The sequence below is a fragment of the Canis aureus genome, chromosome X (assembly GCF_053574225.1).
Source record: "Canis aureus isolate CA01 chromosome X, VMU_Caureus_v.1.0, whole genome shotgun sequence".
Classification (NCBI taxonomy): domain Eukaryota; kingdom Metazoa; phylum Chordata; class Mammalia; order Carnivora; family Canidae; genus Canis; species Canis aureus.
Window position 1 is genome coordinate 88,728,957 of NC_135649.1, and position 25,166 is coordinate 88,754,122.

At 46.5% G+C, this 25,166-nt stretch overlaps 1 long non-coding RNA gene and 2 pseudogenes across 4 annotated transcripts; 1 reads left to right on the top strand and 2 right to left on the bottom strand.

The window, feature by feature from the left end:
• Window positions 1–5,507: 5,507 nt before the first annotated feature.
• Window positions 5,508–24,280, top strand: LOC144307864 (uncharacterized). Of its 4 annotated transcripts, none has more exons than XR_013374548.1 (7): window positions 5,508–5,739; window positions 6,003–6,261; window positions 11,710–11,831; window positions 13,457–13,537; window positions 13,695–16,024; window positions 22,129–22,305; window positions 22,580–24,280. It is a non-coding gene; the product is annotated as an uncharacterized LOC144307864 (long non-coding RNA). The 4 variants fall into 4 exon arrangements; XR_013374549.1 differs by having other exon boundaries at window positions 6,003–6,150; window positions 22,129–22,313; window positions 23,156–24,280; XR_013374546.1 differs by having other exon boundaries at window positions 6,003–6,150.
• On the bottom strand, window positions 7,304–8,541 carry LOC144308266 (GTP-binding nuclear protein Ran-like; annotated as a pseudogene).
• On the bottom strand, window positions 10,352–10,728 carry LOC144308759 (small ribosomal subunit protein eS27 pseudogene; annotated as a pseudogene).
• Window positions 24,281–25,166: the final 886 nt, after the last annotated feature.

Sequence of the window (25,166 nt, forward strand, 5' to 3'; positions counted from 1 at the left end):
AATGGGGAGTTCTTTAATGGGCACAGATTTTCAATTTGAGATGATGATTAAGTTCTGGAGATGGATGGTGGTGATGGTTGTACAACAATGTGAATGTATTTAATGCCACTAAACGGTACATTTGAAAAATGATTCAAGTGGAAATTTTATGTGATGTATATTTTACAACAAAAGGTACGCAAATAAAATGCAATTAAGATTGCTTTAGGGGTACCTGGGTGGCTCAGTGGTTGAGCATCTGCCTTTGTCTCCAGGCATGATCCTGGGGTCCTGGGATCGAGTCCCACATTGGGCTCCCTACAGGGAGCCTGCTTCTCCCTCTGCCTATGTCTCTGCCTCTCTCTGTGTGTCTCTCATGAATAAATAAATAAAATCTTTAAAAAAAATAGATTGCTTTAAAACAAGGTTGTTAACTTTCTAAGAGCAGTGAGTGTATCTTTTACTTCTTTAGTGTCAGTCAATTAAAAATATTCATGGAAGCCTGACAACCATATGTTGCCGAAGATGTAGAGCCTGTCCCCACAGAGCTCATGTTCCAGACGAGTCTACCTCTCCCCATAGTGCCTGGTGAAATGTGTCAGACACAGGAAAGGGCCTGCTGAGTGGTGACAAACATTTGCACAGGGCTCAGTAGCTATTTGCTATCACCTCTAAAGCAGGCTTTAGGATTTTCTGAGGGCAAGGTCCTTATGCTTAGCTGTGGTAGCCAGCCTCCAAGATGGTGATCCAGTGATCTCTGCTTCCTGGTATATTCACGCCTTTGCTTAATCCTCTCATTGAGTGTGGGTTGGCTTGACAAATAAAAGAAGGCAGAAGTGATGATGTGTAATTGGAAGACTAGGTCATAAAAGGTAGAGTGTGTGGCTCATCTCTCAATATCTTTCTCCCCCTCAATACTGACACTGGGGGAAGCTTGTCCTGAGCAGCCCTATGGAAAAGCCAACAGGGCAAGGAACTGAGGCCTCCTCCGGCCAATAGCCACATGAATGAGCTCAGAAGCAGATCCTCTAGGATCACCTGGGTGGCTCAGCGGTTGAGTGTCTGCCTTTGGCTCAGGTGGTGATCCTGGGGTTCTGGGATCGAGCCCGCATAGGGCTCCCTGTGGGAAGCCTGCTTCTCCCTCTGCCTGTGTCTCTGCTTTCTCTGTGTCTCTCATGATGAAAGAAAGAAAGAAAGAAAGAAAGAAAGAAAGAAGGAAAGAAAGAGCAGATCCTCTAGTTTCAGTAAAGTCTTGGGAGAGTATACCTTTACTACAGCCTTCCCCCCAAGACCCTCAGAGCCAGAGCACCCAGATTCCTGACCCTCAGAAACTGTGTGCCATAACTGTCCATTATTTTAAGCCACTAAGTATTGGAGGCTTTTGTTACACAGCAATATATAACTAATATCTTCCCCCATCACAGCGCTGTGGTTCCCACTCAAACCCTGGAACTAGACTCCCTGGACCCACATCCTGGGTAGGCCACTTCTAAGCTGTGTGACCTTGAGCATGTAACAATTTTCCTGTGACTCAGATTCTTTGGTTATAAAATGAAGGATACGATCTCATGAGGTTGGGAGGATTAAATAAATAGGTATAAAGTGCTTAGCAAGGTGCCTGGCATATAATTAGCAGTAGGTAAATGGCCACTGCTGTTACTGTCATTATTATAGGTGATGGGAGAATCGCAAGGCCAGCGTGGGGATTAAGTGTGCCAGTAGTACGATGCTCTTGACCTCCAGGTAAAGGGGACAAGAAGTCTTTGCAAGTGCCCCTGAAACAGGCCCCCATGGTTTTATCTCGATGCACAGCATTACTGGCCTCTACTTACTGCAGATGGGCCCGTGCTGCCTGGGGTGAGGGGGGGCACTTAAGGGATGGCCCCTTGGATGCCAGGCTCAGGAGCATGCCCATCCTTGGGGGAAGCAGCTGCCATTCAGAACACATATCCCCAGGTTTTTAACATCCCTGCTCTGGAAAATGAAGTCAGAGAATGCTCTAGATCAGTTGGACTATGGCCAAAATGAGAAATGCTGGGATTTCTAGTGTCTAGGATTCAGTGAGTGTCATTTCCCTTTTTCCCAAAGGAAAAACGTTTGATTCCAATTTATTGGTAGATCCCAAATATGCTTTTTCCCACAACTGGAAGGTATGATGTAGTATGTCCACTAAAGAAGAGAAGGGTTGGGAAAAATGCAAATGGGAAACTTCTACCATAAAAGCAAATTGAAGGGGCGGACGGATGGAGTAACTGGGTGATGGGCATTAAGGAGGGCACTCGATGTGATGAGCACGGGGTGTTATGCGCAACTGATGAATCACTAAATTCTACCTACGAAACTAATTTAAAAAAAAAAAAAGCAGGGGATCCCTGGGTGGCTCACTGGTTTAGCGCCGCCTTCGGCCCAGGGTGTGATCTTGGAGTCCCAGGATCAAGTCCCACGTCAGGTTCCCTGCGTGGAGCCTGCTTCTCCCTCTGCCTGTGTCTCTGCCTCTCTCTCTCTCTCTCTCTCTCTCTCTCTCTCTTTGTCTCTTTTTCTCTGTGTCTAATGAATAAATAAATAAATTCTTTAAAAAAAAAAAGCAATTTGAATTACTAAGTGAAAGAAGCCAATCTGAAAAGGCTACATACTGAGTGAGTCCAACTCTAACATTCTGGAAAAGACAAAACTATGGAGACAGTAAAAGGATCAGTGGTTGCCAGAGCTTAGGGGGAGGGAAGAAGAGGCAGAGTGCAGAGGATTTTTAGGGCAATGAAATTAGTCTGTATGACACTGTAATGCTGGATACATGTCATTATGTCAGCGAGCCCTCTTGCTCAACTATAGACCCCAACAATTAAAACCAGGAATAGACAAGTCTGCTTACCTCATACTCTAACTAAAACCCATTGTGCTTATTTCTTATCACATTTTCTTAAGGCATTGACGAAGATGTTTTGCAATGACCAGAACATTCCAAGCACCAGACCAGAAAAGCCCTGATACCAGTGGAATGCCTAGAAGGCCACACCCCACACGTCCTCTTCATGGCCTGGACCCATACTGACCCCCATGCACGATCATGCGCTCCCTGCCTGCTCTCTTGCACATACCTCCCAAATCTCTCTCTCGAAAGCTCTAGATGTCCATCTTGCAGGCAGAGAGGTCGCTTGAGCCTGCCACCAGCCCCAGTTGCCAGCACCCGAAATAAATTTCTCCCTTTCTCTCTTCCAAACCCTCACCTCTTGAGTTATTGATGTCTCGCGGTGAGTTTATGTGAGTTTGTTTGGCAACAGCATTGGCAAACTTTTTAAAGATTTTATTTATTTATTCATGATAGACATAGAGAGAGAGAGAGAGAGGCAGAGACATAGGCAAAGGGAGAAGGAGGCTTCATGCTGGGAGCCCAACGTGGGACTCCATCCCGGGACTCCAGGATTGTGCCCTGGGCCAAAGGCAGGCACCAAACCGCTGAGCCACCCAGGGATCCCCAGCATTGGCAAACTTAACCAAGAGCTGCACTTTTGACTTGTCTGGCCCCCAATTTCCCGGGGATTCCCCTGGACTGAGCAGGTGGCCGGGGCAGGGCCAGGACTCACCTGTTTCCTGGGTGAGTGGCTGTAATAGATCAAATCAGTAACAATTATACATTTGTGCAAAGCCATAGAACGTACACCACCAAGAATAAACCTTAAGGTAAACTACAGACTCTGAGTGATTATGATGTGTCAACGTATGTTCATCAGTTTAACAAATGTGCACTCTGGTGGGGGATGTTGATATTGGGGGAGGGGGGAGGGCTGTGTATGTAGAGGGGGCAGAGGGTATATGGGAACTCTCTTATCTTCCTCTCAATTTTGCTGTGAACCTACAACTTCTCTAAAAACTAAAAGCTTGATAGAAGGCATGTGATTTAGAAGCCCGTAGAGTACAAGCAACAGAAGTTTCAAGCTCGTTGAGCTTGAAGGTTATAGGTCACAGGTGCCTGGTGAACCAGAAGACAGGGATTATTGTTGCCGCAAGATGGGGGAGGGGGCTGCTGCGGTGGGCCTCAGAAAGGCCTAGAAGGCAGCTGGGAGCATAAGCAGAATTCCTGTGGTCTGACCCTCTGTGCTTAGCAGCTCTTTATGCTGTCTCTCCCTTTCTCTCTTTCACGCTCTCCCTCCTTCCCTTGGTCTTTTCTTCTCCCTGACTGCTCCCTCTGCCTCCTCAGGCTTACAGCCCCCCACAGCTCCCCTGTTTACACACCCAATGGCCTCTGGCTCTTCAGACATTTTTTCTCTTTCTCCATCTCAATCCTAAATTCCTGGACTCTGGTGGCCCTGTACCTTGGGGCAGCTGTGTGCCCCCTGCCCCAGCACCTCTGGCCCTGATGGATGGAGGTGGGCACCCAGAACAAAGGAAGCTGCCTGGGAGCCCACCCTTGCTCAGAAAGAAAGTGAATGGGGAGGCAGGGGTGGAACTAGGAGCTGGTGTGGAGGGCTGGTGGCTCTCTGGGCCTAATTCCGCGACATGTGACAGTCGTCCCCTTAGGAGCAGGAACATTACGTGAGCTGCTGGCAGAACTCTGCCCCACTTTCTGTGCTGGCTGTTGGTGCCTGCTTTCCCTTTTGATTTAATTCCTTGCAGGGGCTCTGATTTGGAGCATGGCATTGGAGGAATTCTTTACGGCCAACTAGCCTTCCTTCCTCCTTCTTACATAACCAAATGGCAACCGAGAGCATGTTTGGATTCGGCTTGCTAGCTTTTTTTTCCCCTCCGGTGCAGCAGTTTATTTATTAATTACCGTGCAAAATAAATAAATAAATACATACATACATACATATATAAATAAGAAGTAATAAAATAGCCTTGCTTCTGTTCTGGTCCGCGTGCTGGGGGCTCATTTGTCTGCAGCCGGCGCGGGGAAGCCGAGTGCTGGGCCCGGGGGAGGGGGCCCCCACCGGGAGTGTCCGCATCGTCCGCTGCGGATGCCACCGGCCAATGCAATTCATTCATTCTCCCTCCTTCCCCTCTGCCCGCCTGCCCACCCCCCCTTCCTCCCTCCCTCCCCGCTCGCGCCGCGGGGTCTGGGCGCCCTTGCAAGGAAAGAGGGCTTCCTGGGAGGGTGGCTTCGAGGCAGGAGAGCTCGCATCAATCATTCCAAACGGGAAGCGGGACGGGGTCGCTAAGGCGGCGGAAAGTCGGGTTCCAGACTGCCTCGGGGGGCGCTCCACGCCCAGCCGGGGCCGCCGCGCCCCCCATCTCCCCGGCCCTCGGCGCCGCGCCCCTTCACTTCGGGGCTGCGCGGGTGTACAGCCGTCGAGGATCAGAGCCCAGGGGTCCCAGGGCTCCCGGAGAGTGTGACTCAGCGGGGCAGAGGTCTCCCGCTCCCCAAAGCCGGGGCGTCCCAGGGCGACCGGGAGGCCAGGGCGTGCGCAAAGCCGCAGGCGGGTGGGAGGGGCTGGGGATGGAAGGCCTGAGAGATGCTTCTGGCCCCTCCCCGGATGGTTTGGAGCGGTTCGTAATTCAGGCTGGCCCGCCTTTTCCGGCCGCTCCCAGCACCCTCACCCTCACCCCCACCCCGAGCCCGGGGCGCGCGCCACGGGGCAGGCGAGCCTGGGCGCAGCCACTCCTGGAAGCCAGAGCGTGGGCAGGAGCGGCCGGGAGAGCCGCCCTGGGCCCCCGGGAGGCTGCGCTTCCTCAGCGTCCCTTCCCGCCCGGGACGGCTGGGGGCGGGGAGGCCGGGGCGCCTGCCCTCTTGGAGCCCTGTCGGGGGCGCCGGCGGCCTTTGGCGAGGTTTGTGGATGTGGGGTCAGGCCAGGCTCCTCGTCCTTGTTCACGTCATGAGACACCCAGAAAATTTATATAATATCCCAATGACTTTCAGGGGTGAACTGGAGAGTATTTGGAGAGTCAAAATGGGGCCTGGTGGGAAAAGAAATGATTTAACTGTATTATGCAATCATGTAAAGAAAATGAAAAATAAACTATTAGAAGCGGTGTTAAATATCCAGCTTCCTAATGAAAATTTCACAACCCTCCTTTTTTTTTTTTTTAAGATTTTATTTATTCACGAGACACAGAGAGAGGCAGAGACATAGACAGGAAGAAGCACGGTGGGACTCGATCTGGGGACTCCAGGATCAAGCCAGGACCCCGCCCGGGCAGAAGACGGGTGCTAATCCGCTGAGCCACTGAGCCACCCAGGTGTCCCTCACAACCCTCCTTTCATTTCCTCCTTTCTACTATGGAAAATTTCACACATGTTTAAAAAATAGATGAATAGATAATGAATCCTCAGCTTCATCATTTACCAAGGTAGGGTCAAATTTTTAAAAAATATTTAAGAGACACCTGGGTAACTCAGTGATTGAGCATCTGCCTTCTGCTGGGGTGATGATCCCTGGGTCCTGGGATCGAGTCCCCCATCCAGCTGCCAATGGGGAGCCTGCTTCTCCCTCTGCCTACATCTCTGCCTCTCTCTGTGTGTCTCTCATGAATAAATAAAATCTTTAAAAAATATATTTTTTTAATTTAAATTCAATTTGCCAACATATGGTATAACACCCAGTGCTCATCTCATCAAGAGTAGGGTCAATTTTGTTTCATCTCCTCCCTCACCCACTTCCCCCTCCTGTTCTTATACTTTCTAAAAAAAAAAAAAAATAGAAGATTTATTTATTTATTTATTTGAGAGAGCGAACACAGAGTGGGGAGAGGCAGAGGGAGAGGATGAGAGGATGAGAAAAAAAATCTCAAGCAGACGCCAGGCTGATCTCTGAGCCCAACATGAGGCTCAATCCCACAACCGAGACCATGACCTGAGCCAAAATCGAGTCACTCACTTAATTGAGCCACCCAGGCCCCCTATCCCTTTTTTTTTTTTTAAGATTTTATTTATTTATTCATGAGACACACACACACACACACACACACACACAGAGGTAGAGATACAGGCAGAGGGAGAAGCAGGCTCCATGCAGGGAGCCTGATGCGGGACTTGATTCTCCGTCCCTAGGATCAGGCCCCGGGTGGAAGGCGGCACTAAACTGCTGAGCCACCCAGGGATCCCCACGTTGAAATTTCTTACTGTAATGCAAATGGATTTTTTTTTTTTATTTATGATAGTCACAGAGAGACAGAGAGAGAGAGAGAGAGAGAGAGAGGGGCAGAGACACAGGCAGAGGGAGAAGCAGGCTCCATGCACCGGGAGCCCGACGTGGGATTCGATTCCGGGTCTCCAGGATCGCGCCCTGGGCCAAAGGCAGGCGCCAAACCGCTGCGCCACTCAGGGATCCCTGCAAATGGATTTTGAAACTAAATGTATCTCTTCCTATAAGGCACTTAAAATAAAGATGGTCTAATGGGAAGAAGGCACGTTCATTAGAGAGCAGCCAACCTGTAGTTGGCATGGACACCATGAAACTGCTCACCAGCCACAAAAGGATAGAGGTATCTGATACATGTGGAGATGGTGTTTCTGGGCACACTGTGGTGGCCCGCCCAGTCCCCCCCCCCCCCCGCCCCGCCACCCCGCTCTACCAGCCTCATACTGCACTGCCAAAACTGTGTCGGTGACAACCTCTGGTATGGGGCAAGAGCAGGCATGGTGACAAACTCCAAGTTAGGGTCTACAGTTAGTTTTTTTTTTTTTTTTTTAAGGTTTTATTTATTTATTCATAGACACAGAGAGAGAGGGGCAGAGACACAGACAGAGGGAGAAAGCAGGCTCCATGCAGGGAGCCCGATGTGGGACTCGATCCCGGGGCTCCAGGATCACACCCCAGGCTGCAGGCGGCACCAAACCGCTGCACCACCGGGGCTGCCCTACAGTTAGTTTTCAAACAAGCCAAAGGAAGAGCTTTTCTTTTCTTTTCTTTTCTTTTTTTTCTTTTCTTTTCTTTTCTTTTCTTTCTTTTCTTTTCTTTTCTTTTTTTTCTTTCTCTCTTTCTTTCTTCTTTCTTTCTTAAGATTTTATTTATTTATTCATGAGAGACAGAGAGAGAAACAGGCTCTATGCAGGGATCCCAACGTGGGACTCAATCCTGGGACTCCAAGATCGCCCAAAGGCAGGTGCCAAACCGCAGAGCCACCCAGGGATCTCCAAGGAAGAGCTTTTCAAAGTTTGTAGCTACTTTTAGCAGAAATGTCAAACTACTGAAGATTCTTCTTTCGATGGAAGATTATGGATTTTGCCTTAACGTTCCTGTCCTTAGTACCCACTTTGTTGTCACACAGTGTGATGGGGATGTTTTCATATACTCGTACCAAATCTCTATGCCAGTTAGGCACATCCTCAGAAGTAACGCTTCATGTCACATGGAACATTACAATGGCACACAGGGTTTATACATAATAGTAATCTCTTGGTCCACCAAATTTCTCCTGACCTATTGTATTCCATACATTGGACTGAATGGTCCTCTTGCTGGTGTGGAACACAAAGGAATGGGCCTCAACCTCCGATGTAGTCACATGATTCTCCAATTCACCAGTCAGATGATGTTTCATGAATGTCATTTTTCCATCATCACCAACCAATACAAGTTTGAACTGAATTTGTGATTCTCCCTGGGCAGTTTCCAGAAGCATCCCCATGCCCCATCTGACTGAGGGCACTATGACCATTATTCTTGCATTTACTGTTAACAGGATAGCATTCTCCATCTGTGTACCCTCTTGTCAAACTAGGCAATAGTCCATAAGACCGTCCTCACTTCTCACACCAACTTCAGAGTTCAGGGGTCCCCAAGACCACCCTCAGGTTTGATTATTTGCTAGAAAGAACTCATTGAATGTTGTTATACCCATAGTTATAGTTTATTACAGTGAGAATACTGATTAAAATCAGTTGGGGGGTGCCTGGGTAGTTCAGTTGGTTAAGTGTCTGCCTTTGGCTCAGGTCATGATTGCAAGGTCCTGGGATCAATTCCCACGTCAGGCTCCCTGCTCAGCGGAGAGTCTGCTTCTCCCTCTCCCTCTGCCCTTCCCTCCTGCTCCTGTGCTCTCTCTTTCTCAAATAAATAAATAAAATCTTTTTTAAAAAGATTCAGGGATCCCTGGGTGGCGCAGCGGTTTGGCGCCTGCCTTTGGCCCAGGGTGCGATCCTGGAGACCCGGGATCGAATCTCACGTCGGGCTCCCGGTGCATGGAACCTGCTTATCCCTCTGCCTATGTCTCTGCCTCTCTCTCTCTCTCTGTGTGTGTGACTATCATAAATAAAATAAAATAAAATAAAATAAAATAAAATAAAATAAAATAAAATAAAATAAAATAAAATAACAAAAAAAAAAGAAAAAAAATAAGAGGGGAACCCTGGGTGGCGCAGCGGTTTAGCGCCTGCCTTTGGCCCGGGGCGCGATCCTGGAGACCCAGGATCGAATCCCACATCGGGCTCCCGGTGCATGGAGCCTGCTTCTCCCTCTGCCTGTGTCTCTGCCTCTCTCTCTCTCTCTCTCTCTCTCTCTCTGTGTGACTTCATAAATAAATAAAAATTAAAAAAAAAATAAGAAAAAGATTCATGAGAGACACAGAGAGAAAGAAGCAGAGACATAGGCAGAGGGAGAAGCAGGTTCCCTGAGGGGAGCCGGATGTGAGACTCGATCCCAGGACCCCAGGTTCATGACCTGAGCTGAAGGCAGACGCTCAACCACTGAGCCACTCAGTCGTCCCAAGGCCAGCCATCTTGGAGATGACATGTACACGTGACTCTGGAAAGGATGGCTGTGCCTAGAATATGGGACAGATATAGATGATGAAGCATTTGGAGCCCCATAAATCCACCTATTCTAAGAGCAGAGGTGATGGATTGTTTTCAAAAATGGCTACAATTTAAAAAAAAAAAAAAAGGCCACAATTTCACTTGTATGAGGGAGCTAGAGTCGTTGAACTCAGAGACACAGTAGAAAAGGTGTACCAGGGGCTGAGGAAGGGAGCAAGGCTCAGTCACTGTTCAGAGTTTCTGTTTGGGTTGATGAAAGATTCTAGAGTTGACAACGCCTAATGCTGCTGACAATGTGGGGCAATGGGAACTCTCGCTCATTGCTGGTGAGGGGACAAAATGCTATAGCCACTTTGGAAAGTAGTTTGACAGTTTCTTAAAAAACTAAACATAGGCAGGGTGCCTGGCTGGCTCAGTCGGTGGAGTGTGTGACTCTCCATCTTGGAGTCTTGAGTTTGAGCTGTTTGTTGGGTGTAGAGATTATTTTGTTTTTTAAGATTTTATCCATCCATGAGAGACGCAGAGGGAGAAGCAGACTCTATGCAGGAAGCCCCATGTGGGACTTGATCCCAGGACTGTGGGATCATGACCTGAGCTGAAGGCAGATGCTCAACCGCTGACCATCCAGGCATCCCTATTTTTATTTTATTTTATTTATTTTATTTTATTTTATTTTATTTTATTTTATTTTATTTTATTTTATTTTATTTTATTTATTTTTTGTATCCAAAATCTGTTTATTGGGATAGTGTCCCACTCATCTTGATTCAGGGAGCTTTTAGTGCTGCTTCCGCCTGAAGGAGCATCCTTCTGTAAGCCTTGCTTTTCCTCCCGTGGGCTGGCAGAGGACAGTAGAACAGCGGACACACAGAACTACCGTCTTTGCGTGGCTGAAGACGGTGGTGATTTTGTAGCATCCCAGGCACTTCACGTCCATGAAGTAGGAGTTGGGGCTCTGCACCAGGCGCTTCTTCTTGTGCTTCCTCTTCTCCTCTTCCGGGGACGGGTGCAGGAGATCCTTCGCAAGGGGCATGTTCTCGTGGGGAGGTCGTCACCGCCAGAAAGGGACATCCCTATTTTTAAAGAAATGTTAAAGAAAAAAAAAAAGAAAGAAAGAAAAGAAAAAGGAGGTGCCTGGGTGGCTCACTCGGTTAGGCATCTGGCTTCAGCTCAGGTCATGATCCTGGGTCCTGAGATCAAGCCCCACATAGGGCTTCCATCTCAGTGGGGAGCCTGATTCTCCCTCTTCCTTTGCTGGGCTGCTCGCCCTGTTTGCTTGTGCTCTCTCTCTCTCTCTCTCTCTCAAATAAATAATCTTAAAAAAAAGGAAAGAAATGTTAAAAAAGCCAAAACACAAAAAAACCACTAAACATAGAATCCAGTGAACGCGTTCCTTGATATTTACCCAAAGGAGTTGAAAGCTTATGTCCACACAAAAACCTGCACACAGATGTTTATAGCAGCTTATCCATAATTGCCAAAACTTGGAAGCAACCAAGATGTTTTCAGTAGGTGAGTGGATAAACAGTGGTACATCCACACAGTAAAATATGATTCAACACTAAAAAGAAATGAGCTGTCAAGCCATAAAAAGACGCAGAGGAAACTTAAATGCATGTTACTAAGTGAAAGAAGCCAGTCTGAAAAGGCTACATAATGTATACTTCCAACTATAGGACATTTAAAAAAAATATTTTATTTAGTTATTTCAGAGAGAGCATACAAGCAGAGAGAAGGGGTAGAGGGAGGGCAGGGAGCCCGATGCAAGGCTCAATCTCAGGACCTCAGGATCATGATCTGAGCCAAAGGCAGATGCTTAACCACTGAGCCACCCAGGTGCCCCATATGACATTTTGGAAAAGGCAAAACTATGAAGACAGTAAAAAGATGGTGGTTGCTAGGGGTTGGGGGAGAGGGAGGGATGAATAGGCCAAACACAGAAGATTTTTTGAGGCAGTGAAAAGAATGGTCCTGTACTAACTGTAAAAGTGCTAAGTGAATAAAAGACAGCATTTTTAAAATCTATTTTATTTTATTTTTTTTAGAGTCTATTTTTTTAAAGCTCTGGAGAAAAAAGAAAGCTCTGGAAATGGATGGTGATGATGGTTGCACAACAATGTGAATGTATTGCATGCCACTGAATGTATATGTAAAACTGGATAAAAGGGTAATTTTGATGTTCTGTATATTTTACCACAATACAAAAAACAATTTAAAAAATTTTTTTGAAGATCTATTTGTTTATTCATGAGAGACACAGACTGAGAGAGAAAGAGGCAGAGACGCAGGCAGAGGGAGAAGCAGGCTCCTCGCAGGGAGCCCAATGTGGGACTCGATCCTGGATCCCGGGATCACGACCTGACCAACTGCTGAGCCACCCAGGTGTCCCACAGAAAACAATTTAAATAATCTCCACGCTCAGTGTGGGGCTTGAACTGACAACTCTGAGATCAAGAGTTGCATGTTCCACTGACTGAGCCAGCCAGGCAGCCCACAATATAAAATTTTTAAAGAAAACATCTGGCCACAGTTATTACCCTCCCTGTACCTGTACCCCTCTTCAATGCAGAGCAGCTCCTCCCATCAAGAGGTGTAGCCCTTGAACCTGGCCTGCTCTTGGGACTTGCTCTGACCAATCCAAATACCAAACGTCATACCTGATCCAGGCCTCTCAAGAAGCCTTGAGCGTTGTTGCTGTTTCTGTTTGCTCTTCTGCAACCCAGCCACGTCCCTATGAACAGGCCCAGGCTAGCCTGCTGAGGGATGCTGAGACCCTGTGAGGGAGAGATGATCTGACCAGCTGAGGCCATCTCAAACCAGCCTGCCCTGGCCACCCTGGCAGTGGATAATGTAGACATGGGTGTGAACCAGGGGAGCCAAGCCCAGATTCCCCATCCACAGAATCAAGAGCTAAATTAAGAATTGGATGGGGCTCCTGGGGTGGCTCAGTCGGTTAAGCATCTGACTCTTGATTTCGGCTCAGGTCATGATTTCAGGGTTGTGAGATCGAGCCCCCTGCATCAGGCTCCATGCTCAGCATGGAGTCTGCTTAAGATGCTCTTGCTCTCTCTCTGCCCCTCCACCCCATTCATGTGCTCTCTCTCTCTTAAAAAAATAAAAAATAAAGTTGGTGTCTTAAGGCACTAGGCTTGGTGGTGGATTGTTTAGAAGCAAAAGCTAACTGTCTCAGAGTATGATGATGGACGTATATAAGGAATTTCCTGGTGAGGAGCCTAACCCTCTCAGATGCTGGTTTCTCTTAAGTTGGAGTGTTTGAGGGTCACTGCCCACTGCAGGTTCCAGGAACACTTTTGGAGATAGCTGTTACCTTCACTGATGCTGTAGAAGCCTAGAACTTCCTGGGTTCCAGCCTTATGTGTTCTTGGATTTCAGAATCCAATATGAAAGAGAGTGGGTGAATTGGAGAGCACCTAGCCAAGAACTTCTGGCGTGATGGGGCGGGCATGAGGACAGGAAGGTGTTGGGGAGCCAAGCTGGCCCTTCCCAGAAGCAGGGCCCAGTGCTCTCCTGTGAGCCTCCAGGATGCTGTGCAGGCAGCCTGGCAACAATGCCCCCACGCAGGCTAGTGAGCCCACTCTGCTTCCCCTGGTGGGAGGCTCAGATGGGCCAAGATTAATGCTAAATGTGGAGATTCTTACTCAGAGCTGGGTTTCACACCTTCTGGCATTCAATACTAGCCTAGTTTTTAATAAAAACAACACTATTTTGGTGCCGTAAACCTATTTTTCACCATCTGGCATACCCTTATGCCTCTTCTGTTTCTTCTTCTAGTACAGCCTGACAGGAAAAAACCATCATGGGACTAGGAGCTTCCTACCAACCAGGATATTACTGCACATTCAAATGAACAAGGTACCTCTCTGCAGGTTGCGGCCACTTCACTCTGAGTAGCAGACTTTTAAAAAAAACCTCTTTCTATAAATGTCAAGAGAACAAAAGACGTTTGGCTCATGAAATATTAAGATACAAAATAAGTTTGTTTTTGTTTTGTTTTGTTTTTGCATAACAGATGATGACAACCTAAAAATACCCAAAAGACTAATAAGGAAGAAAAACCACTCCTTCTGACTGAGGGGAATTGGCAAAATAATGGCCCAAACCTGTCCTCTGCAATTCCTTTGGGATCTACTAAAGGAATGGAAGGCATTGGGGAAACCAGGAGGAAAATCAGCTTTTAAAAAAAAAAAAAAGATTTTATTTTTAAGCTATCTCTACTCCAATATGGGGCTCGAACTCACAACCCCAAAATCAATAGTCACATGTTTTACTGACTGAGCCAGCCAGGCTCCCCAGGAAAATTAGCTTTGTTAGTAAAATTAGCTTAATTAGTAAAAATAATTTTCATTGGATCTAGCCTTTAACAAATCAATGGGCATTTTATGATTCTATATATTTTCTGGAGAAGTCTGATGTCAGACTTATATTCACCAGTGCCTTTTTAGTGACAAGAAGAACTACTCCAAGGCACACAAATGTCTCTAGGGAAGGGGTCTTGTGCCTCTTTTTACTCAGAGAGCCTGTGGTTTTCTTGATTCTCGAGTATGTGAGATGAGTGTGTCTGTGTGTATATATGTGGGCGGGAGGGTGGATCCAGGTTTTGTGGTTGTTTGAAGATTTTATGATTTGGGGGCGCCCTTAAAGAGAAAAAAACAGAATGGATACAGAATTAGGTAGGAGAGGAATGTTATTCAGAGTCAGAAATAAAACACAATACATAGCATTTTTTCAAAAGTAATCTCTACACCCAACATGGGGCTGGAACTCACCACCCTAAGATCAAGAGTCACATGCTCCTCTGACTGAGCCAACCAGGCACCTAACACATGGCATTTTAAAGGCTGAGAAATACAATTTTCCCCTACAGTTTTCCTCTGCAGACTCTTTGAACACCTATTTGTACAACAATTTTGTGATATCATTTTCTAGCAAGAGGAAAGAAAGATAACTTATTGTTTTTCTTTTTAAAGATTTTATTTATTTATTCATGAGAAACAGAGAGAGAGAGAGAGAGAGAGAGAGAGGCAGAGACACAGGCAGAGGGAGAAGCAGGCTCCATGCAGGGAGCCCCATGTGGGACTCGATCCCAGGACCCCGAGATCATGCCCTGGGCGGAAGGCGCACGCTCAACCGCTGAGCCACCCAGGTGCCCCAAATCCACAAGAAATTTAACTACTTTCCCATTGTGTTCATATACTTCACTTCTTTTCATTAAGTCGATTATTAAACAAACCAAGAGCCCACATATCACCTCTATTCAAAATCTATCGCTTTCTCCTTTGGTGTGATCGGAAAAAATCCGTTACAGTTCACTTTTCTATGCCAGAATCGCTTCCACTGGTTGCATATGGACATACCTGAAAAATAATTCGTTTTCTAGGAAGTTTGCGATTATATTCACTGCATTATTGATGATATTCTTGGGAGGAAAATTTTCTGTTTTGATCTGCTCACAAATTTAGTCATTTGGTGATTGGAAGAATTTCCCACAGGGTAGCTTCCAGCCCTGCACATTTCAAACTTCGTTTCTCCTCCTCCCACAGCCCAGCTGCTGTGGTGCTCGATGTCATGACGCCAGGTGGGCAGTGGGATTATTCCCGGAAGTCGTTCCTACAGCGGGAGGGCCAGTAATACCTACCTCTGTAAACGGTTCCCATTAAAGGCACACTCAGTGTGTTCCCAGCCCAACTTCCCCTTAGCCAGCCCCTCACGGCCCTCGGCCTCTCCAGGACCCGAGAGGAAGGTGACAGAGTCAGAGCGGGAAGAGAGCGATCTTAACCAATTACAGCTCCAATAGTTCTCTTTTGCAAATTGTACAAACACACGCGACCAGGTGAAGCCGCTTCTGGGGCCCCGCCCAGGGTCTTTAGCAAATGAGGCGCCCTGACACCGCAGGTTCGTTAGCTCCGGGCGGGTGTGAGGGTGCGAGGGTTTTTTGTTCGCTTTCTTTAGCCAGCGGCAGCGGGATACCAGAAGGCCGACTCGGAAAGGCTCGGAGCCGCTTCTCCCTTTGAGCTGAACAAACCGCTCGCCTCTGCGTCCACGTAGGTCCCGCACCTGCCAGCCCCCGGCCGTCGCCCCGGTCCCGGCCGTGCGGCCCCGCGGCCCCTAGAGGGCACCACATCCCCATCCCGGAGCCGCTCGGTTGCCAAGGGGGCGGCGGCGGCGGCGGCGGCGGGCCTCGCCCCCTGGGACTTCCGGTGCCCTGCGCGCCGGCCGAGCCCAGGTACAGCCCGCGGGGCCTGGCGCGGACGCCCTCGGGTCCGGACGACTGCTCGTGGTGCGGCAAGAGCCTCAGGGAGCGGGCCGGCTTCCTCGCTCAAGTTCCGGGAGCCCTTTCAGGTGCCCAGAAGTTTGTCCTTACCCAGGAGCACCCCCCACCTCCCGCCCCCACCCAGGGCAAAGGGCCGGGCCCCCTGCTGAGGTCTGCGGGCGAGGGGGGGGGCCTCCCCGGCACTAGGCGTCCTCTGGGGACTTTGCCACCCGTCCGGCTCCTAAAGCGTGCAGGACACTCCTGCTCTTGATTTAGGGTGTCTCGGACCTGGGAGGGGAGGCTTGTGACGGGGTGGGACCCGGAGCCGGAGTGGGCACATCAGCCAGGGAAGAAGGCGCCTGTGTTGGTGGCACCGCCCTGAGCTGGGCCGCGGGATGGGTGGGGTCCGCACCACCCCCATTTGGAAGCCAGGCTATGCCCGGGGAGGGGGGGGACATCTCGCGGGGCAGCCCCCTCAGAGACTGGCTGGCTCCGCTCTGGGAGTCCAGGCGGTAGCTCGTTTTCTTTCTTTTTCTTTTTCTTTTATTGAGAGAGCACAAGTAGGGGGAGAAACAGACTCCCCTGCTGAGCGGAGAGCCCCATGGGGTGGGGTGGGGGGGAGGGCTCCATCCCCAGGACCCTGAGATCATGACCTGAGCCGAAGGCAGACACTTAACCGCCTGGGCCACCCAGGTGCCCCTCATGTTTTCAACAAGGTATTGTCTTTGACCGCTGGGCCTCAGGGCCCCGAGGGGTCTCTAGGACAATGTCCAGAGCTCCCCTCCCAGGTCTGAGTAGAGGGTTGGGATGATGACGTAGAAGCAAAGAACTTAGGTGAGACCATCACTCTGATGAACATGAGGATGGTCAGTCCCCACAGCCTAACCCAGGGATAGCTGGATTCAGGTGTGGGAGGCTGCTGGGCCCAGTCTGTGTGGACGCCGCACATTCACATAGCTCCTAGTTGGGGCGTGGGGGTGGGGTGGGGGATAGGTGGCAGGAAGGGTTGGCCAGCAGAGCCGGTGCAGGAGGGTATCTGTGGAACCCGTGAGTCCCTTGTAGCCACAGGCAGGAAAGGCACACATATTTGTGTGTGTGTGTGTGTGTGTGTGTGTGTGAAAGTAAGCATAACACAAAAGTCACTGTATTAGTCAACTACAGTTCACTAGCATTCAGGACAGTCACAGTGCCGTGCACCCATCAACTTTATCTAGTTTCAGAACATTTTTATCCCCTCAAAAGGAACCCATCAGCTGTAGCTCCCTGTCCCCACCTGTCTCCCAGCCCCAGGCAACCACTAATTTTTCTGACCCTATGGATTTGTCTGTTGTGGATATTTCATATAAATGGAATCATAGAATATTTGGTCTTTGGCTTCTTTAATTTAGCGTGAGTTTTCCAAGGTTCATACACATCCCAGCATGTGCCAATTCTTCATTCCTTTTTGTGGCCAACTAATATTCCATCGCGTGGACATAATTGTACTGCATTCGGTTTACCTATTCGTCTACAAATGGGCACTCGAGCTGTTTCCACATTTCGGTGATTCAAATACAGACACCTACCTTTACTCTGTGTCTTACCCTCATCTGGGGGCTCTTCGGGGTCCAGCGCTTCCTGCTAATGCTGATGTGAGCAGGTCTTCCAGCACGTGCACCCTACTCTAGCCCAGGGAACCTCAGGACTCATCATGCTCGGTCTCAAAGAGAGTCCACCTGGAGTTATTTGTGTTTCCTCCCAGGCAACAGGCCTTTACAACTCCCATGCCAGAAGCCACTCAGGTGCCCCTGTAAGTGTATTCTTAATCCCCTTCACCTATTTCCCCCATCCCCCCACCCACCTCCCCTCTGATAACCGTCAGTTTGTTCTCTATATTTAAGAGTCTGCTTTTTGGGGGACGCTTGGGTGGCTCAGCGGTTGAGCATCTGCCTTCGGCTCAGGGCATGATCCCGAGTCCTGGGATGGAGTCCCCCTCAGGCTCCCTGCAAGGAGCCTGCTTCTCCCTCAGCCTATGTCTCTGCTTCTCTCTGTGTGTCTCTCATGAATGAATAAATAAATAAAGCCCTTAAAAAAAAAGAGCCTGTTTTTTTGGTTTGTCTCTCTTTTTCTTTGTTTTATTTCTTAAATTCCACATGAGTGAAATCATACAGTATTTGTCTTTCACTGATTAATTTCACTTAGCATTATACTTCTAGATCCATCCATGTTGTTGCTAATGGCAAGATTTCATTCTTTTTGATGGCTGAGTAATATTCCATTGTATATATACATATATGTTTATATATGTATGACAACTTCCCTATCCATCTTTTGATGGACACATAGATTGCTTTTATATCTTGGCTATTGTAAATAATGCTGCAATAAACATAGGGATGCATATATCCTTTTGAATTAGGGTTTTTGTTTCCTTTGGGTAAATACTCAGTAATGGAATTACTGGATCCTATGGTAATTATCTTTAAGTTTTAGAGGAGACTTGATACCATCTTCCACAGTGGCTGCCCCAGTTTGCATTCCCACCAGCAGCGCATGAGGGTTCCTTGTCTCCACATCCTCGCCAACAATTGTTGTTTCTTGTGTTTATTTTACTTATTCTGACAAGTGTGAGTTGATAGCTCATTGTAGTTTTGATTTGCATTTCCCTGATGATGAGTGATGCTGAGCATCTTTTCGTGTGTCTGTTGGCCATCTGAATGTCTTCCTTTGGAGAAATGTCTATTCATGGCTTCTGCCCATTTTTAAATTGAATTTGGATTTTTTTTGGGGGGTGCATAATTGTTTTATCATTTCTATGACAGTATTTTTATATCTTATTAATTATTGAGTTAATAATATAGACATGTTGCAAAAGCAAAAGGTAGGGCGCCTGGGTGGCTCAGTCAGTTAAGTGTCTACCTTCGACTCAGGTCATGGTCCCAGGATCGAGCCCCACATTGGGCTCCCAGCTCAGTGGGGAGCCTGCTTCTCCCTCTGCTTCTGCCTTTCCCCCCTGCTTTTGCTTGCTCGCTCTCTTCCTCTCTGTGTCTGAAATAAAATCTTAAAAAAAAGCAAAAGGTATGAAAGGTTTACATTGAAAAGTGTGTTGCTTCTATCAGTTTATGTGCATGCATACATTTTTCCCCTCAGAGGTTAACAATTTTACCAGTTTTTAATACATTTTTTAAAGATTTATTTTTTTTAAAGATTTTATTTATTTATTCATGAGAGAAAGAGACACACACACACAGAGGCAGAGACACAGACAGAGGGAGAAGCAGGCTCCATGCAGGGAGCCCGATGTGGGACTCGATCCTGGGTCTCCAGGATCACGCCCTGGGCCGAAGGCAGCGCTAAACCACTGAACCACCAGGGCTGCCCCAGATATATTTATTTTAGAGAGAGAGCGCATGCACAAGCATGGTGGGGGGAGAGGGAGAGGGAGAAAGAATCTCAAGCAGACTCCCATCGGCACAGAACCCAACTTGGGGCTCAATCTCATGACCCTGAGATCATGACCTGAGCCAAAACCAAGAATCAGGGACACCTGGGTGGCTCAACGTTTGAGCATCTGCCTTTGGCTCGGGCACAATCCTGGAGCTCCCGGATCGAGTCCCATTGGGCTCCCCTCAGGGAGCCTGCTTCTCCCTCTGCCTGTGTCTCTGCCTCTCTCGCTGTATTTCAATGCTCCATCTCAGGATCCTGAGATCATGACCTGAGCTGAAGGCAGACGCTTAACCAACTGAGGCACCCAGTTGCCCTTTTCATCAATGTTTTATAGTTTTCAGAATACAGGTCTTTCACCTCCTTGATTAATTTTATTTGTAGGCATTTTATTCTTTTTGGTGCAATTGTAAATGGGGTTTCTTAATTTTCTTCTTCATTATGAATGTATAGAAATGCAACAGATTTCTATATATTGATTTTATATCCTGTACCTTTACTGAATTCATGGATTAGTTCTGAGCTTTTTGGTGGAGTCTTTAAGGTTTTGTTTTTTTTGTTTTTTGTTTTTTGTTTTTTTTATGAGAGACGGGGGGCGGGCAGAGACACAGGAGGAGGGAGAAGCAGGCTCCATGCCGGGAACCTGATGTGGGACTCGATCCTGGGACTCCAGGATCACGCCCTGGGCCAAAGGCAGGCGCTAAACCGCTGAGCCACCCAGGGATCCCCTTTAAGGTTTTTTATACATAGTATCATGTCATCTGCAAATACTGAAAGTTTTATTTCTTCCTTACCAATTTGGATGCCTTATATTTTCCTCATCTAATTGCTGTGGCTAGGACTTCCAGTACTATGCTGAATAAAAGGGGTGAGAGTGGACATCCTTGTCTTGTTCCTGATTTTAGGGGAAAGCTCTCAGTTTTCCACCATTGAGTATGATGTTAGCTGTTGATTCTTCATCTGTGGCCTTTATTATTCTGAGGTATGTTCCCTCTACCCCTGCTTTGTTGAGAGTTTTTATCATGAATGGATGTTGTACTTTGTCAAATGCTTTTTCTGCATCTATTGAAATGATCTTATGGCTTTTATCCTTTCTCTTGTTGATGTGATGGATCACATTGATTTGTGAATATTGAACCACCCTTGTATCCCTGGTTTATTCCTGATCATGATGAATGATTTTTTTCTAATGTATTGTTGGATTTGGTTTACTGATAACTTGGTTGAGAATTTTTTCATCTATGTTCATCAGAGATGTTGGCTTGTCCTCTCTCTCTCTCTTTTGTGATGTCTTTAACTGGTTTTGGAAGCAGGGTAATGCTGGCCTCATAGAATGAATTTGGAAGCTTTCCTTCTTCATCTATCTTTGGAATCGTTTTTTGTGTGTGTTTTTTTAAGATCTTTATTTATTTGACAGAGAGGAGAGAACACATGCAGTAGGAGCAGCAGGCAGAGGGAGAGGGAGAAGCAGACTCCTTGCTGAGCAAGGAGCCTAATGTGGGACTTGATCCCAGAACTCTGGGATCATGACCTGAGTCAAAGGCAGATGCTTAATTGACTAAACCACTCAGGAGCCGCTGGAATAGTTTTTGAAAATAGGTATTAGGGATCCCTGGGTGGCTCTGTGGTTTAGCGCCTGCCTTTGGCCCAGGGTGTGATCCTGGAGTCCCGGGATTGAGTCCCACGTCGGGCTCCCTGCATGGAGCCTGCTTCTCCCTCTGCCTGTGTCTATGCCTCTCTCTGTGTGTCTCTCATGAATAAATAAATAAAATCTTAAAAAAAAAGAAAATAGGTATTAACTCTTCTTTAAGCTTTTGTTAGAATTCCCCTGTGAATCTATCTGGTTCTGGACTTTTGTTTGATGGAAGTTTGGTGATCACTGATTCAATTTCATTGCTGGTAATCGGTCTGTTCATATTTTCTATTTCTTCCTGATTCAGTTTGGGGAGGTTATGTTTTTTTTTTTTTTTAAAGATTTTATTTATTTATTCATGATAGTCAGAGAGAGAGAGGCGGGGGGCGGGCAGAGACACAGGCAGAGAGAGAAGCAGGCTCCATGCACCGGAAGCCCGACGTGGGATTCGATCCCGGGTCTCCAGGATCGCGCCCTGGGCCAAAGGCAGGCGCCAAACCGCTGTGCCACCCAGGGATCCCGGGAGGTTATGTTTCTAGGAATTTATCCATTTCTTCTAGGTTGTCCAATTTACTCACATATAATTTTTCATAATATATTCTAAGAATCCTTTGTATTTCTGTGATGTTGGTTGTCATTTCTCCTGGTCATTTCTGATTTTATTGGAGTCCCTCTGCCCCCTATATCTCTTTTTTTTATGAGTGTGGCTAAAGGTTTATTAACTCTGTTGATCTTTTCAAAGAACCACCTCCTGAAGCACCTGGGGGCTCAGTGGTTGAGCATCTGCCTTGGGCTCAGGGTGTGATCCCTGGGTCCTGGGATAGAGTTCTGCATCGGGCTCCCTAGAGGAAGCCTGCTTCTCCCTCTGCCTATGTCTCTGCCTCTCTCTGTGTCTCTCATGAATAAATAAATAAAATCCTTAAAAAAAAAAAAAAAAAACACCTCCTGGTTTCATTGATCTGTTCTATTGTATTTTTAGTTTCTATTTCATTTATTTCTGCTCTAATGTTTATTATTTCTTTCCTCCTACTTGTTTTGGCATTTATTTGTTCTTTTTTTCCTGACTCCTTTTGTTATAAGGTTAGGTCTTTTATGTGAGATTTTTCTTCTTTTTCTTTTCTTTTTTTTTTTTTTTAGATTTTATTTATTCATGAGAGACACACAGAGGCAGAGACACAGGCAGAGGGAGAAGCACACTCCATGCAGGGAGCCCAATGTGGGACCTGATCCTGGGAGCCCGGGACCACGCCCCGAGCCAAAGGCAGATGCCCAACCGCTGAGCCACCCAGGCGTCCCGAGATTTTTCTTCTTGAGGTAAGTCTGTATTGCTATAATCTTAGAACAGCTTTTGCTGCATCCCAAAGATTTTGGACCATTGTGTTTTCATTTTTATTCATCTTTATGTATTTTTTAATTTCCTCATTGATTTCTTGGTTGACCCATTCATTGTTTAGTAGCATATTATTTTACCTCCACGTATTTGTGTTCTGTCCAGGTTTTTTCTTGTGGTTTATTTCTGGTTTCATAGCATTCTCTTCAGAAAAAAATGCATGATTTAAAAAAAAAATTTTATTTATTTATTTGACAGAGAGAGAGCCAGAGTCCATGCAGGGGGAGCAGGAGTGGCAGGGGGAGCAGGAGTGGCACTGCTCAGCAGGGAGCCTAATGTGAGGCTCAATCCCAGGATCATGACCTGAGCTGCCCAGCACCCCAAAATACAGGATTTAATTTAATTAAGTCTTTTTAAGTTTGTTGAGACTTGTTTTGTGGCTTAATGTGATCTTTTCTGGAGAATATTTCATGTACACTTGAATGTGTTTTCTGCAGTTTTAGGATGGGATGTTCTGAATATATCTGTTAGACCCATCTGGTCCAATGTGTCATTCAAAGCCACTCTTTCCTTGTTGATTTTCTGTTTGGATGATCTATTCATTGATGTAAGTGGGGTGTTAAAGTCCCCTACTATTATTGTATCATTATTGATTTCTTCCTTTGTGTTTGTTAATTACTACTTTATGTAATTTGGGTGCTTCCATGTTGGGTACATAAATATTTACAATTGTTGTACCTTCTTGTAGGGTTGTCCCCTTTATGATTATATAGTATTCTTCTTTGTCTCATTACAGTCTTTATTTATTTTATATTTTTGTTAACTAGGCTCCAGGCTGGGCTCCAGAGTGGGGCTTGAACTCACAACCCTGAGATCAAGACCTGAGCTGAGATCTAGAATCAGACACTTAACCGACTGAGCCACTCAGGTGCCCCTACAGTCTTTATTTTAAAGTCTATTTTGGGGCAGCCCTGGTGGCTCAGTGGTTTAGCGCTGCCTTCAGCCCTAGAGACCTGGGATCAAGTCCCACGTCAGGCTCCCTGCATGGAGCCTGCTTCTCCCTATGCCTGTGTCTCTGCCTCCTCTCTCTCTCTGTGTCTCTCATGAATAAATAAAATAAAATCTTAAAAAAATAAAAATAAAAAAGTTTATTTTGTCAGATACAAGTATTGCTACCCCAGCTTTCTTTTCACACCCACGTGCATAACAAATGCTTTTCCTTCCCTTCATTTTCAATCTGTGTATGTGTTTAGTCTAAATAACTTTTTTTTTAAAGGAGACTAACATTGGGTTGTCAACTTTGTGTTTTAGCAAGTTAGAGCATTAAAACAGCAACAGGGGATCCCTGAGTGGCGCAGCGGTTTGGCGCCTGCCTTTGGCCCAGGGCGCGATCCTGGAGACCCGGGATCGAATCCCACGTCGGGCTCCCGGTGCATGGAGCCTGCTTCTCCCTCTGCCTGTGTCTCTGCCTCTCTCTCTGTGTGTGTGACTATCATAGATAAATAAAAAATTAAAAAAATAAATAAAACAGCAACAGCCTACTAGTGTCATCATCATATAAGTGTGGACATTCGTATTTTATTTATTTACTTACTTAAGATTTTATTTGTTTATTCATGAGAGACAGAGAGAGAGGGAGACAGAGGGAGAAGCAGACTCCCCACAAGGGGCCCGATGTGGGACTCCATCCCGGATCCCAGGATCAAGACCTGAGCTGAAGGCAGACACTCAACCGCTGGGCCATCCAGGCATCCCAACATTTGAATTTTAAAAGATCCAAAGGTCCTATCATCTCATAGGACAGTTTTTTAAGTGGAGCAATTTCAGTTTTATGAAAATCTTACTGTGTTGTTTTGATTTCTCTCATCTGAAGAGAAATCTCACCTGCTTCATGTTGACTAGAACAATCCTCGAGGTATGAGGTTTGGGGACTAGCTCAGTGTTTAGAAACCGCCCTCCTTAATACCCCCCTTAGTGCCCCTGGGAGCTTCCCATCTGGTTATTTTGTTTCCTTCTTTAGTTATTCTTCCCAGTTTGCTTTTTAAAGACTTTATTACTTAAAAAATTAAAAATCAAAAAAAATCTTTGGTGGCACCTGGCTTAGTTGGGAGAGCATATGACTCTTGATCTTGGGGTTGTAAGTTCAAGTTCCACATTGGGTATAGAGGTTACTTAAAATAAATGAACTTTAAAATTTTATTGAGTAATAATTGACTAATTAATTAATTGTAAGCAGTTAAAGTACACAACCTGATGATTTGATATATATGTATATGGTAGAATGACTGCCAAGACCAAAATAACACATCCATCACCTCACATAAGGCATGGTTGGCTCTTTGTGTGGTGAGCAAGTTTAAGATCCATTCTCGGGATCCCTGGGTGGTGCAGCGGTTTAGCGCCTGCCTTTGGCCCAGGGCGCGATCCTGGAGATGCTGGATCGAATCCCACGTCAGGCTCCCGGTGCATGGAGCCTGCTTCTCCCTCTGCCTGTGTCTCTGCCTCTCTCTCTCTCACTGTGACTATCATAAATAAATAAAAATTAAAAAAAATAAATAAAGGTATTGCCATATTATTAAAAAAAAATCCATTCTCAACAACTTTCAAGTCTACAATAATATATTAATTATAGTTACCATGCTATACATTAGATTCTTAGACCCTTTTTAAAAAAAAATTTATTTTTAAATAATTTCCACACCCAATGATGGGCTTGAACTCACCACCCTGAAATCAAGAAACACATGCTCTACCGCTGATCCAGCCAGGCACCCCGACCTTATTTTTCTTAGAACTGAAGATCTGTACCCTTTGACCTACATCAGCTCATGTAGGTTTTCTTAAT